This window comes from Neofelis nebulosa, chromosome 5 (assembly GCF_028018385.1).
Source record: "Neofelis nebulosa isolate mNeoNeb1 chromosome 5, mNeoNeb1.pri, whole genome shotgun sequence".
Taxonomy (NCBI): Eukaryota; Metazoa; Chordata; class Mammalia; order Carnivora; family Felidae; genus Neofelis; species Neofelis nebulosa.
In genome coordinates, this window is record NC_080786.1 from 6,335,505 (window position 1) to 6,347,576 (window position 12,072).

General features: G+C 39.5%; 1 long non-coding RNA gene across 1 annotated transcript; it reads left to right on the forward strand.

The window, feature by feature from the left end:
• The first annotated feature begins 2,289 nt into the window (after nucleotides 1-2,289).
• LOC131511597 (uncharacterized) lies at nucleotides 2,290-4,741 on the forward strand. The gene is made up of 2 exons (XR_009261617.1): nucleotides 2,290-4,020; nucleotides 4,255-4,741. It is a non-coding gene; the product is annotated as an uncharacterized LOC131511597 (long non-coding RNA).
• The last annotated feature ends 7,331 nt before the right edge of the window (nucleotides 4,742-12,072 follow it).

Sequence of the window (12,072 nt, forward strand, 5' to 3'; positions counted from 1 at the left end):
AGAATGTTATAAAAAATTACATGCCAACAAATTCGACAAACTAAAAGAATTCCTAGAAACATAAAACCTTCGAAAACCGAACCATGAAGAAATAGAAAACTTGTGTAGACTGATGAGAACTTGCAATGAAATTGAACCAGTAATCAAAAAAATCCCAACAAACAAAAGTCCAGGACCAGACATCTGGCTTCACGGGTGAATTCCACCGTACATTTAAAGAGTTAATATCGGTTCTTCTCAAATTATTCCAAAAAGAAGAGGAAGCAAAGCTTCCAAATTCATTATATGAGGCCAACATTATCCTGACATGAAAACCAGGTAAAGATACTACAAACGATGAAAACTACCAGCCAATATCTCTGATGAAAGAGATGCAAACATTCTCAACAAAGTGTTAGCAAACTGAGTCCGACAATTTAATGATTTAATGATTTAAAAAATCATTCACAAGGATCAAGTGGGATTTAATCCAGAGATGCAAGCACGGTTCAATATTTGCAAATCAATCACCGTGATACATCAGATTAACAAGAGAAAGAATAAAAGCCATATCATCTCAGTAGATGTAGAAAAAGCATTTGATAAACCACAGCATTCATTCATTCATGATAAAATCTCTCAACAAGGTGGGCTAGAGGAAACAGTACAACATACTTAAGGCAATAAATGAAAAACCCTACTGCTAGTATCATTCACAATGGTGAAAAACGGAGCTTTTCCTCTGAGATCAGGAACAAGAAAAGGATGTCCACTCTCACTACTTTTATTCAACATACTACTGGAAGTCCTAGCTACAGCAGCCAGATATGAAAAATAGAAGGCATCCAAATCGGTAAAGAAGTAAAACTGTCACTGTGTTCAGTTGACATGATACTATATATAGAAAACTATAATTCCACCAAAAAGCTACTAAAAGTGACAAATGAATTCAGTAAAGTCACAGGATACAAATTAATATACAGAAACCTGCTGTATTTCTATATACTAATAATGAAGTAGCAGAAAGAGAAGTTAAGAAAACAATCCCATTTACAATTGCATCCAAAATAATAAAATACCTAGAAATAAATTTAAATAAGGAGGTGAAAGACCTACAACCTGAAAACTATAAAACACTGATGAAAGAAACTGAAGATGACACAAACAAATGAAAAGATACCCCATGCTCATGGATTGGAAGAAACAGTGTTGTTAAAACATCCATAAAGCTCAAGCAATCTACAGATTTAATGTAATCCCTATCAAAATACCAACATTTTTCACAGAACTAGGACAAATAATCCTAAAATTTGTGTGGAACCACAAAAGACCCCTCCCCCCACCCCCCACCCCCCCAGTAGCCAAAGCACATAGATCTTGAAAAAGAACAAAGCTGGAGGTATTACAATCCCAGATTTCAAGATATACTACAAAGCTGTAGTAATCAAAACAGTGTAATCCTGGCAGAAAAACAGACACATAGATCAATGGAACAGAATAGAGATCCCAGATATAAACCCACATATATATGGTCAATTAATCCATGACAAAGGAGACAACAATTTACAATGGAGAAGAGACAGTCTCTTTGACAAATAGTGCTGAGAAAACTGGACAGCTACACGCAAAAGAATGAAACCAGATCACTGCTTACACCGTACAGCAGAGTGAACTCAAAATGGATTAGAGACCTGGGGCGCCTGGGTGGTGCAGTCGGTTAAGCGTCCGACTTCAGCCAGGTCACGATCTCGCGGTCCGTGAGTTCGAGCCCCGCATCGGGCTCTGGGCTGATGGCTCGGAGCCTGGAGCCTGTTTCCGATTCTGTGTCTCCCTCTCTCTCTGCCCCTCTCCCGCCCGTTCATGCTCTGTCTCTCTCTGTCCCAAAAATAAATAAAAAACATTAAAAAAAAAAAATTAAAAAAAAAAATGGATTAGAGACCTAAAGTGAGACCTGAAACCATAAAACTTCTAGAAGAAAACATAGGCAGTAATTTCTTTGACATCAGCCATGGAAACGTTTTTCTAGGTCTTTTTCCTCAAGCAAGGGAAATAAAAACAAAATTAAACTATTGGGACTATAATAAAATAAAAAGCTTTCCTAGGGACACCTGGGTGGCTCAGTTGGTTAAGCATCCTGTTCTTGGTTTCAGCTCAGGTCATGATCTCATGGTTTGTGGGTTTGAGCCCTGCATCAGGCTCTGTACTGACAGCATGGAGCCTGCTTGGGAGTCTCTCCTCTCTCTCTCTCTCTACCCCTCCCCTGCTCGCTCGCGCTCTTTCTCAAAATAAATACATAAACTTACAAAAAAAATTTTTTTCTACAGTGAGGGAAACCGTAAACCAAAACAGAAAGACAACCTACTGAATGGGAGAAGATATTTGCAAGTGATATATTTGATGGGAGATTAATACCCAAAATAAATAACATATACAACTCAATACTGGGAAAAAAAATCTTATTTAAAAATGGACAGAAGACCTGAATAGACATTTTTCCTAAGAAGACCTACAGATGGCCAACAGACACTTGAAAATGTGCTCAACATCACACATCATGAGTGATCATGAGATATCCCTTTACACATGTCAGAATGGCTAAAATCAAAGTGACAAGAAACAGTAAATGTTGAAAAGGATATGGAGAAAAAGGAACCCTAATGTGCTGTTTCTGGGAATGCAAACTGATGAAGCCACTGTGGAAAACGGAGTAGAATTGCCATATGGTACAGTAACTCTATTAACTGGGTATTTATCCAAAGAAATGAAAACACTAATTTGGGAAGATACACGCACCCCTATGTGTATTGCAGCATTATTTTCTAGACAAGATATGGAAGCAACCCAAATGTCCGTATAGATGAAAGGATAAAGAAGATGTGAGATAAATATATATATATACACACACACACACTCAATGGACTTACTCAGCCATAAAAAAACATGCGATCTTGCCATTGACAGCAACATCGATGGACCTATAGGGTATAATGCTGAGTGAAGTAAGAGAAAGACCAGTACAATATGATTTTACTCATATGTGGAATTTAAGACACCAAAATAAGTGAAAAAAACAAAAAAGACCAAAACACAAACAAAAACCCCACTCTTAAATACAGAGAACAAAGCGGTGGCTGCCAGAGGGGAGGTGGATGGAGGAAAAGAGGGTGAAATAGGTGAAGGGGATTAAGAGTACATTTACCTTGATGAACACTGACTAACATATAGAATGGTTGAATCACTATATTGTTATTGTACACCTGAAACATATAACACTATGTGAATTCTACTTTCAAAAATTTCCCCTTGGAGTATTTATCATTATGTAATGCTTTCCTTGTTCTGAAGCCTGCTCTCTGAAATTAATATAGCTATACTTTGGGGGGTGGGATTAATACTAGCATGATATATCTTTTTCCATTCACTTTTTTTTTTTTTTTTTTTTTTTTTTTTTTTTAGAGAGAGAGAGAGCACACTCTCAGGAACAGGGGACAGGCAGAGGGAAAGGCATAGAGCAAATCTTAAGCAAGCTCCACGCTCAGCACGGAGCCCCGTGAAGCTCTATCTCACAACCATGAGATCATGACCTGAGCCAAAATCAAGAGTTGGACGCTTAACCACCTGAGCCACCCAGGGGCCCAACCTTTCATTTACCTTTAATCTATATGTGTCTTACATTGAAAGTAGTTTTCTTGTAGATAACATATAGTTGGGTCCTGTTTCTTGTACACTCTGACAATCACTTTTACTAGATGTACTTAGACCATTATTAACATTTAAACTGCTCATTAATATAGTTAGATTAATATCCACCATATTTGTTTTCTACTCTTACCCTTGTTCTTTGTTCCTATTTTTTGTCTTCTACCCTTTTTCTGCTTTTTATGGTTGTAACTGAGAATTTTATATGACTCATTTTCTCTCCCTGCTTAGAAGGATATCAATTATACTTTTTTTTTTTTTTAAGTGGTTGCCTAGGGTTTTTGACATAGTATTTAAAATTAATTCAGGGCCATTTTCCAAGAACACTATAGGGGCGCCTGGGTGGCGCAGTCGGTTAAGTGTCCGACTTCAGCCAGGTCACGATCTCGCACTCCGTGAGTTTGAGCCCCGCGTCAGGCTCTGGGCTGATGGCTCAGAGCCTGGAGCCTGTTTCCGATTCTGTGTCTCCCTCTCTCTCTGCCCCTCCCCCGTTCATGCTCTGTCTCTCTCTGTCCCAAAAATAAATAAATAAATAAATAAAAAACAAAAAACCAAGAACACTATACCATCTCCCAGGTAGTGTCAGTACCAAATAATAACAAAACAATCCTACTTCCTTCGTCTGGTTCTTTGTATCATTTGTATCATCATTCATATCATATACATGTGAGCAATCCAAGGGTAATGAATGTATGTATGTATACAGGCACACTCATATATGCGTACTTGAAAAGATAATCTAGGGGTGCCTGGGTGGCTCAGTTGGTTAAGCAACCAACTGTGGCTCAGGTCATGATCTCACAACTCGTGAGTTCGAGCCCCACGTCGGGCTCTGTGCTGACAGCTCAGAGCCTGGAGGCTGCTTCAGATTCTGTGTGTCCCCCTCCCTCTACCCCTCCCCTGCTCGTGCTCTGTGTCTCTCCATCTCTCAATAATAAATAAATGTTTAAAAATTTTTTTTCAAAGAAAAGATCTAGTACATTTCTGCTATTATTATTGAACAAATCGTTAACTATTAGATCAACAGAGAAAAGGAAAAATAAAAGCTTTTCTTTTACCTTCATTTATTCCTTCTCTGACGCTCTTCTTCATGCAGTTCCAAGTTTCTGACTCATTATCATTTTCCTTCTCTATGAAAAACTTATTTTAACATTTCTTCCTCTGTGTTTGTATCCTTTACTTTGAAGGGATAATTTCACAGGATACAGAATTTTGGGTTAGTGGTCTTTTTCCTCAATAATTTATTTATTTATTTTTAAGTAGGCTCCACAGCCAAAATGGAGCCTAACATGGGACTTGACTCATAACCCTGAGATCAAGACCTGAGCTGAGATCAAGTCAGATGCTTAACCGACTGAGCCACCCAGGCGTCCCACCCACAACACTTCAAATATTTCATTCCACTCTCCTCTTGATTGCATGCTTTCTGAGAAATCAACATAATTCTTATGTTTGCTCCTAAAAGGTAAGGTGGGATTTTTCTCCCCTCCCTCTGTCTTCTTTCAAGATTTTTTCTTTCATTTTCTGCTGTTTGAATGTGAAATGCCTAGGTGTCATTTTGGCATTTATCCTGCTTAGTGTTCTCTGATCTTTCTGGATCTGTAGTTTGGTGTCTGACACTAATTTGGGAAAATCCTGTCATGGTTTCCAATATTTATTATGTTTCTTCTGCTTGCTGGTGTTCCCAATAAGCCTGTGTTACACCCTTTGTTCTTATTCCACGGTTCCTGGATACTGTTCTGTCCCAACCTCCCCATCTTTTTTTTTTTTCCTGCTTTGTTTTTGAGTTTTGGAAATTCCTGTTGACATATCCTCAAGCTTAAAGATTCTTTCATCAGCTTTGTCCAATCTGCTAATGAGCCCATCGGAGGAATTCTTCGTTTCTATTGCACAGTTTTTGATTGCTCACATTTTTCTTTGATAGAATTTTCATTTCTCTCCTTACAGTACCCACCTGCTATTGCATGTTGCCTACTTTTTCATTAGAATCCTTACATGTTTATATATTTTCAAAAATTATCAGTCTGTTCATTCCAATATCCCTGCCAGATCTGGTTCTGGTTCTGATGCCAGCTAGCTGGGTCTCTTCAAACTGTGCTTTTGCCTTTTAGTATGGCTTGTAATTTTATTTTTTTTTTTTGAAAGCCAAACATGATGTACTGGGTAAAAGAAATTCCAGTACATAGGCATTTAGTGATGTGGTGATAAACTGTGGAGACAGGAGAAGCATCCTATTGTCCTGTGATAAGGTCTCAGTGTTGAATGAGCCTGTGCCTCAGCTGGGAACTACAGAAGTGCTTCTCATTCTCCCCTGCGCCCTTAGGTGGGACAGGATGTCTAGAGGTGGCTGGAATTGGATATTTCCCTTCCACTATGTGGAAGGCTAGTAGGCACTAGAATTGTGTAACCCGTAAATTACTTAGGGTCTGGTAAGAACCCAACCGTTTAGGCCCTGGTACAGAAGTGTCTCTTGAGGACAGGCCCTGGTTAGAAGTTCAGAATGCTCTCACATTTCAAAATGGTTACTTTTCCTCTCCCAGGGAACTTTTCCATGAACCTGGTAGAACCTGGTGGAGCTCCTGGAGGTAACACTCATAAAAGTGTGGGGTCTCTTTCCTTTGGAGGTTTTAACTCTCAGACTTCACCACTCTGAGCCTCCAGCAATTTGTCAGTTACAGTTCAGGTTTTCTTACTCTGACACTAGTTCTGGTAGAAGTTTCCATTTGTGAATTTCTTTTCCAGTACATTATAAATCTCTGTGTTTACCTGCCTTTCCAATTTTAGGGACAGCATTTTGCCCTGTGACCATACTTCCCTGATGAACCTAAGAAGAGCTGTTGATTTTTCCATTCAGCTTTTTACTTGTTTAGAACCAGAGCAGAAACCGGTAGTCCTACCCCCAGTTTTTATTTACTAGCGTCATTCTCAAATTTGGAAGAGATTTGAGATACTTCTAGTGCATTCCTATAGGGAATTTTTGAGGACCACCTTCCATTCCCACCCATCTCCCTACCCCCAAGAAACTTACCACACTGTATTCCGTGGACAGATGATTGCCAGTGATTTTCCTGAATACTTCCTATAAGGAGAGTGTATTCATTCTACTTAAATTGCTCTGGTGGCTTGAAAACAAACTCTTGTTACACCCTCTTTGGTCTTAGTTGTGCACTTGAATGATGCCAGGCATAAGGAGAAAAGGAAGAGGAGGGAGACAGCCTATAGGTTCTCCCTGAAGGGCCAGAGGCAACCTCAGTCCTATCCAGTAGTCTTCCACAAGGTGGTAGGGGTGACCAGACTGCATTGAGAAGTCAGAGAACAACAGTGCATGCTGGTGCTGAGCTCATACCCCCACATCAGTGAGACATGGGGTAACAAAAGTTTGCTGGGGTGACAGTGATCCTAGGAGAGCTTCCTCCAAGAAGAGAGCTGGTTTTGGGCCTTGAAGCATCATGGGGAGCCTTTGGCCCTCTGGTTAGGATTGTGGGCAGGGTTACAATGAGAAAGAAGTTAACCAGAAACTTGAAATTTGAGGAATATAAAAGGAGAATGACATTTGTGGCATCCCGCACCTTAATATCAAAATTTGGGAATCAGTTCCTACTGTGGAAGATCTTTGGTTATGACTCACTCATCTGTCAAGAGTCTCCTCATCACTTCTCTATTTTAGCATCCCACATCAAGAAATACAAGGATCTTTAGAGACCATCTAGTTCAATCTTTCCCTTTACGTAGATAAAGAAATTGAGGTCCAGGGGGGTAGTAGGGTGTTAACAAATAACAGGCCCAAAATGGAGTCACTTCTGCTAAGCCCTACATCAGTAAACAAAGGTAATACCTAGCTAAAGTTTCAGCCTCTCCTAGGAATGTGGCCCTTAACCGGTCGATCTGGAAATACTTGATCAGCGCTAGTAAGGTAATCTGCCTGGTAGACCCCCACCCGCTCCCAAAGGAAGGCGATCTTGCCTGGAACAATCCACTCTTTGCTGGAAATTTCCTTTTTTCTGCCCTCTTCTGCCTGTTAAAGCTTTCTATTTTGTACAGCTCCTCAGAACTCCTTTCTACAGGCATACTTTGGGGATATGCAGGTTTGGTTCCAGACTACTGCAATGAAGTGAGTATCACAATAAAGTGAGTCAAATGAATTTTTTTGCATCCGAATTAGTTAGCATATGATTTCAGGAGTAGATTCCTTAATGCCCCTTACCCATTTAACTCATCCCCCATTCCACAACCCCTCCAGCAACCCTGTTTGTTCTCCATATTGAAGAGTCTCTTCTGTTTTGTCCCCTCCCTGTTTTTATATTATTTTTGTTTCCCTTCCCTTGTGTTCATCTGTTTTGTATCTCAAAGCCCTCATATGAGTGAAGTCATATGATATTTGTCTTTCTCTGATTGGCTAATTTCGCTTAGCATAATACCCTCTAGTTCCATCCACATAGTTGCAAATGGCAAGATTTTATTCTTTTTTTTTTTTTTAAGATTTTATTCTTTTTGATTGCTGAGTAATACTCCATTGTATATATATACCACATCTTCTTTATCCATTCATCCATTGATGGACATTTGAGCTCTTTCCAAACTTTGTTTATAGCGCTGCTATAAACACTGGGGTGCATGTGTCCCTTCGAAACAGCATACCTATCCCTTGGATACATACCTAGTAGTGCAATTGCTGGGTTGTAGGGTAGTTCTATTTTTAATTTTTTGAGGAAACTCCATACTGTTTTCCAGAGTGGCTGCACCAGCTTTCATTCCCATCAACAATGCAAAAGAGATCCTCTTTCTCTTTCTCGCCAACATCCGTTGTTGCCTGAGTTGTTAATGTTAGCCATTCTGACAGGTGTGAGGTGATATCTCATGGTGGTTTTGATTTGTATTGCCCTGATGATGAGTGATGTTGAGCATTCTTTCATGTGTCAGTTGGCCATCTGGATGTCTTCTTTGGAGAAGTGTCTATTCATGTCCTCTGCCCATTTCTTCACTGGATTATTTGTTTTTTGGGTGTTGGATTTGATAAGTTCTTTCTAGATTTTGGATACTAACCCTTTATCTGATATGTCATTTGCAAATATCTTCTCCCATTCCATCGGTTGCCTTTTAGTTTTGCTAGTCAAATGAATTTTTTAGTTTCCCAGTGGAAATAAAAATTATATTTAGGGGTGCCTGGGTGGCTCAATTGGTTGAGTGTCCAACTCTTGATTTCAGCTCAGGTCATGACCCCAGGGTCATGAGATTGAGTCCCACATCAGGCTCCATGCTGAGCGTGGAGCCTGCTTAAGATATTCTCTCTCTCTTCCTCTGCCCCTCTTCCCCGGCTCCCCGCTCATGCACACTATCTCTCCAAAAAAGTCGTGTTTACACTACATTGTAGTCTATTAACTGTGCAATAGCATTATGTCTTTTTTAAAAATACCTACATAACCTTAATTAAAAAATACAGACACAGAGACATGAACAAATGCTGTTGGAAAAATGGTGCTGATAGACGCTCAATGCGGGTTTGCCACAAACCTTCCATTTGTAAAATAACAACAACAAAACAGGCACCTGGGTGGCTCAGTCGGTTAAGCTTCGGGACTTCAGCTCAGGTCATGATCTCATGGTTCAGGGGTTTGAGCTCCAGGTCAGGCTCTGTGCTGACAGCTCAACCGCTTCTGATTCTATCTCCCTCTCTCTCTGCCCCTCCCCCACTCGTGCTCCATCTGTCTCTCAAAAATAAACACTAAAAAAATTTTTTTTTAATAAAAATAAAAAGAAGCAACTGTGCTTACCTACAGATCTTTACAAGACCAGAAAAGCAGCTCTAGAAACAATTCAAGGTTCACTCACCCTTTTTAACAATTAACCTCACCTATTCATCTCCTAAGGCTTGTTTGTATTGTAAAATTCTGACCTTCAGGAGCAAAAGTCCTTGGAGGCTTTTGCATTCTTTCCATTTTGAGATGTAAGATTTCTACCTTGTCTTCTCCAGGAACTCTTATTATCTTCTTATCTAGGCCATCTTCTTGAAATGCACACTTCACTAAGGTAATTCTTAACAGAAGAAAAAAATTTAAATAGGGAAGAGGCTTTTTTTAAATGCAAACTGATCCCTTGCCCAAAAAGTCCACAGCTTCCGTAGGATTACTTATCAAGAACAAATGCAAATCTTTTTTTTTTTTTAATTTTTTTTTTCAACGCTTTTTATTTATTTTTGGGACAGAGAGACAGAGCATGAACGGGGGAGGGTCAGAGAGAGAGGGAGACACAGAATCGGAAGCAGGCTCCAGGCTCCGAGCCATCAGCCCAGAGCCTGACGCGGGGCTCGAACTCACGGACCGCGAGATCGTGACCTGGCTGAAGTCGGACGCTTAACCGACTGCGCCACCCAGGCGCCCCGAACAAATGCAAATCTTAAGTGTCTCTTCCACAAATACTAACTTTAAGAGCTTTGACAAGCTGAGCAGGCCAGTATTCCAGCTCTCCTTTTTAAAAGCTAGTGAGTTTTGCATTATTATACCCATCTCATGGCTAAAAAAATTTTTATTTTAATTCTAGTTAGTTAACGTACAGTCATGGCTAAATTTTAAAAATGCAAGTCTTAAGACATCTGTTTGTGTCTGTCTATATGTTTATGTAGATGTGTGGTATTTTCTACCTCTGGATCATATTGCCACAATTAATTTGTAAAAAAAAAAACAAAAACAAAAACAAAAAAACAACTGACTTGAAGAAAACTAAGCTCTTATATAAATTAAGGATTTCTAAAATTTGAAACTTAAAAACATAACCCAAATGTTTTTCAAGTTCGGTTGATGAGGGAGCTGAGGGCCAAGTACAAGCTCCACACCCCCCCATCTCCCTACCCACAACCCCCACCCTGGGACGTGTGTGATATTTCTCAGGCAGTCCTGGCTGCCCAAAAACAAAGAAAAGGAAAGAAAACAAATGGTTAACTGATAGAGATCACAGTCCTGCAGGACAGGAGTCTCCATCAGTTTACAAATGTCTTAGTAAATTACAAGAAAAAAGGCAATCTTATCAACAGCCTAATCTCCAGAAACCTTTAGACTTAGTTTCCTGGAGACCCTGATATCAACTTCCCCTCCACAGCGATGTGGAGAACAAAGGCAAGATGGAAATGGCAGGTAAAATTAAATTTCTCTGTAACCTGCAACCTATTGGGAAATACTTGAGGCAAATGCAGAGTAGAACATTTCTCCAGGAACCCCCTACTGTCCTAATGTTAATGTCTTATTAGAGGGAAAACCATCTTAGTTTGACAATAGCAAAGCCCCTGGCATTTTATGAGTCCTCTTTAACATATCAGAGTCCTTCTGGAGGCCTCTCTTTTGCCTTTACCTTTTCCCAACTAAGTAGTTTATAACCAGCCACTCTTCACAACCCCAAGGCAGCTCTCCCTGCCCACGGGTCCTGTTCCTGTGCTTTAATAAAATCACCTTTTTGCACCAAAGAGGTCTTCAAGAATTCTTTCTTGGCCGTTGGCTCCAGACTCCCCACCATCACCTCAGAACCTCATCATTGTGATCTATAATGAACCATTAGTAAATAAAAGCTAGTTTAATATTGTTGGTTTAATTAAAACAGGCATATCTCTACAGTTATCAGTATTAAATACAATACTTTTGTTCTACCTGGGTTTACTAATCAGAAATTTAAGTTCGTGTTATTTCTTAACAAAATTCGTCAGCCAGAAAAATCACTTATGGTGATGACTGATTTTGTCTACTGTCTAACGAAGGTCTGGTAGGTAATCTAAATGTAATTGTTAAGAACAAATTATTTAAATCAATGTAATAAGCGATAAAAGAAATGAGTTTCTAGGATAACTTTGCAGCAAATAGTTTCCAAAATATTTTGCTTTCTCAAATCTTTAAATTTGGCTAAGTTAAATGATGAGTTAAGTCAATATTTAGATTATCCCGTGGAATATTTAGATTATCTCCAAATAAAAACACTGAAACATTACTAAAAATAGGTTTATCCACTCTTGGTTCCTTTTTGCAGAGGAACTAAAGATTTGCATCTATTAGTAAACATGTTTTTTTGTCCTACTGAAAAATTTACTGTGAGAAGGCAAATGCTTCCAGAAATTATAAAAAATATTTATAAATCTGCCAGTAACAGACCATTCACAACTGTTTAAAGCTACTAGAAATAATAAGGGAAACGTCTCTGTGGGGCAGCCTGATCAGGTGGAGCCAGCTAGGTGGTGAAAGAATTCACCAGAGGCAGAACAAAGGAGATACAAGTTTACTGAACATTCTGCAAAGGGAGTGTCAGGCAGGACAGCAAAGGAGAGACTGTCTGCCAGGAGGCAGTGTTGGGGGGCTGTAGTTAAGGGGGGTAGGTGAAGAGGAACGGGGACATATGGATTTTTCCTTTTTTGGTACC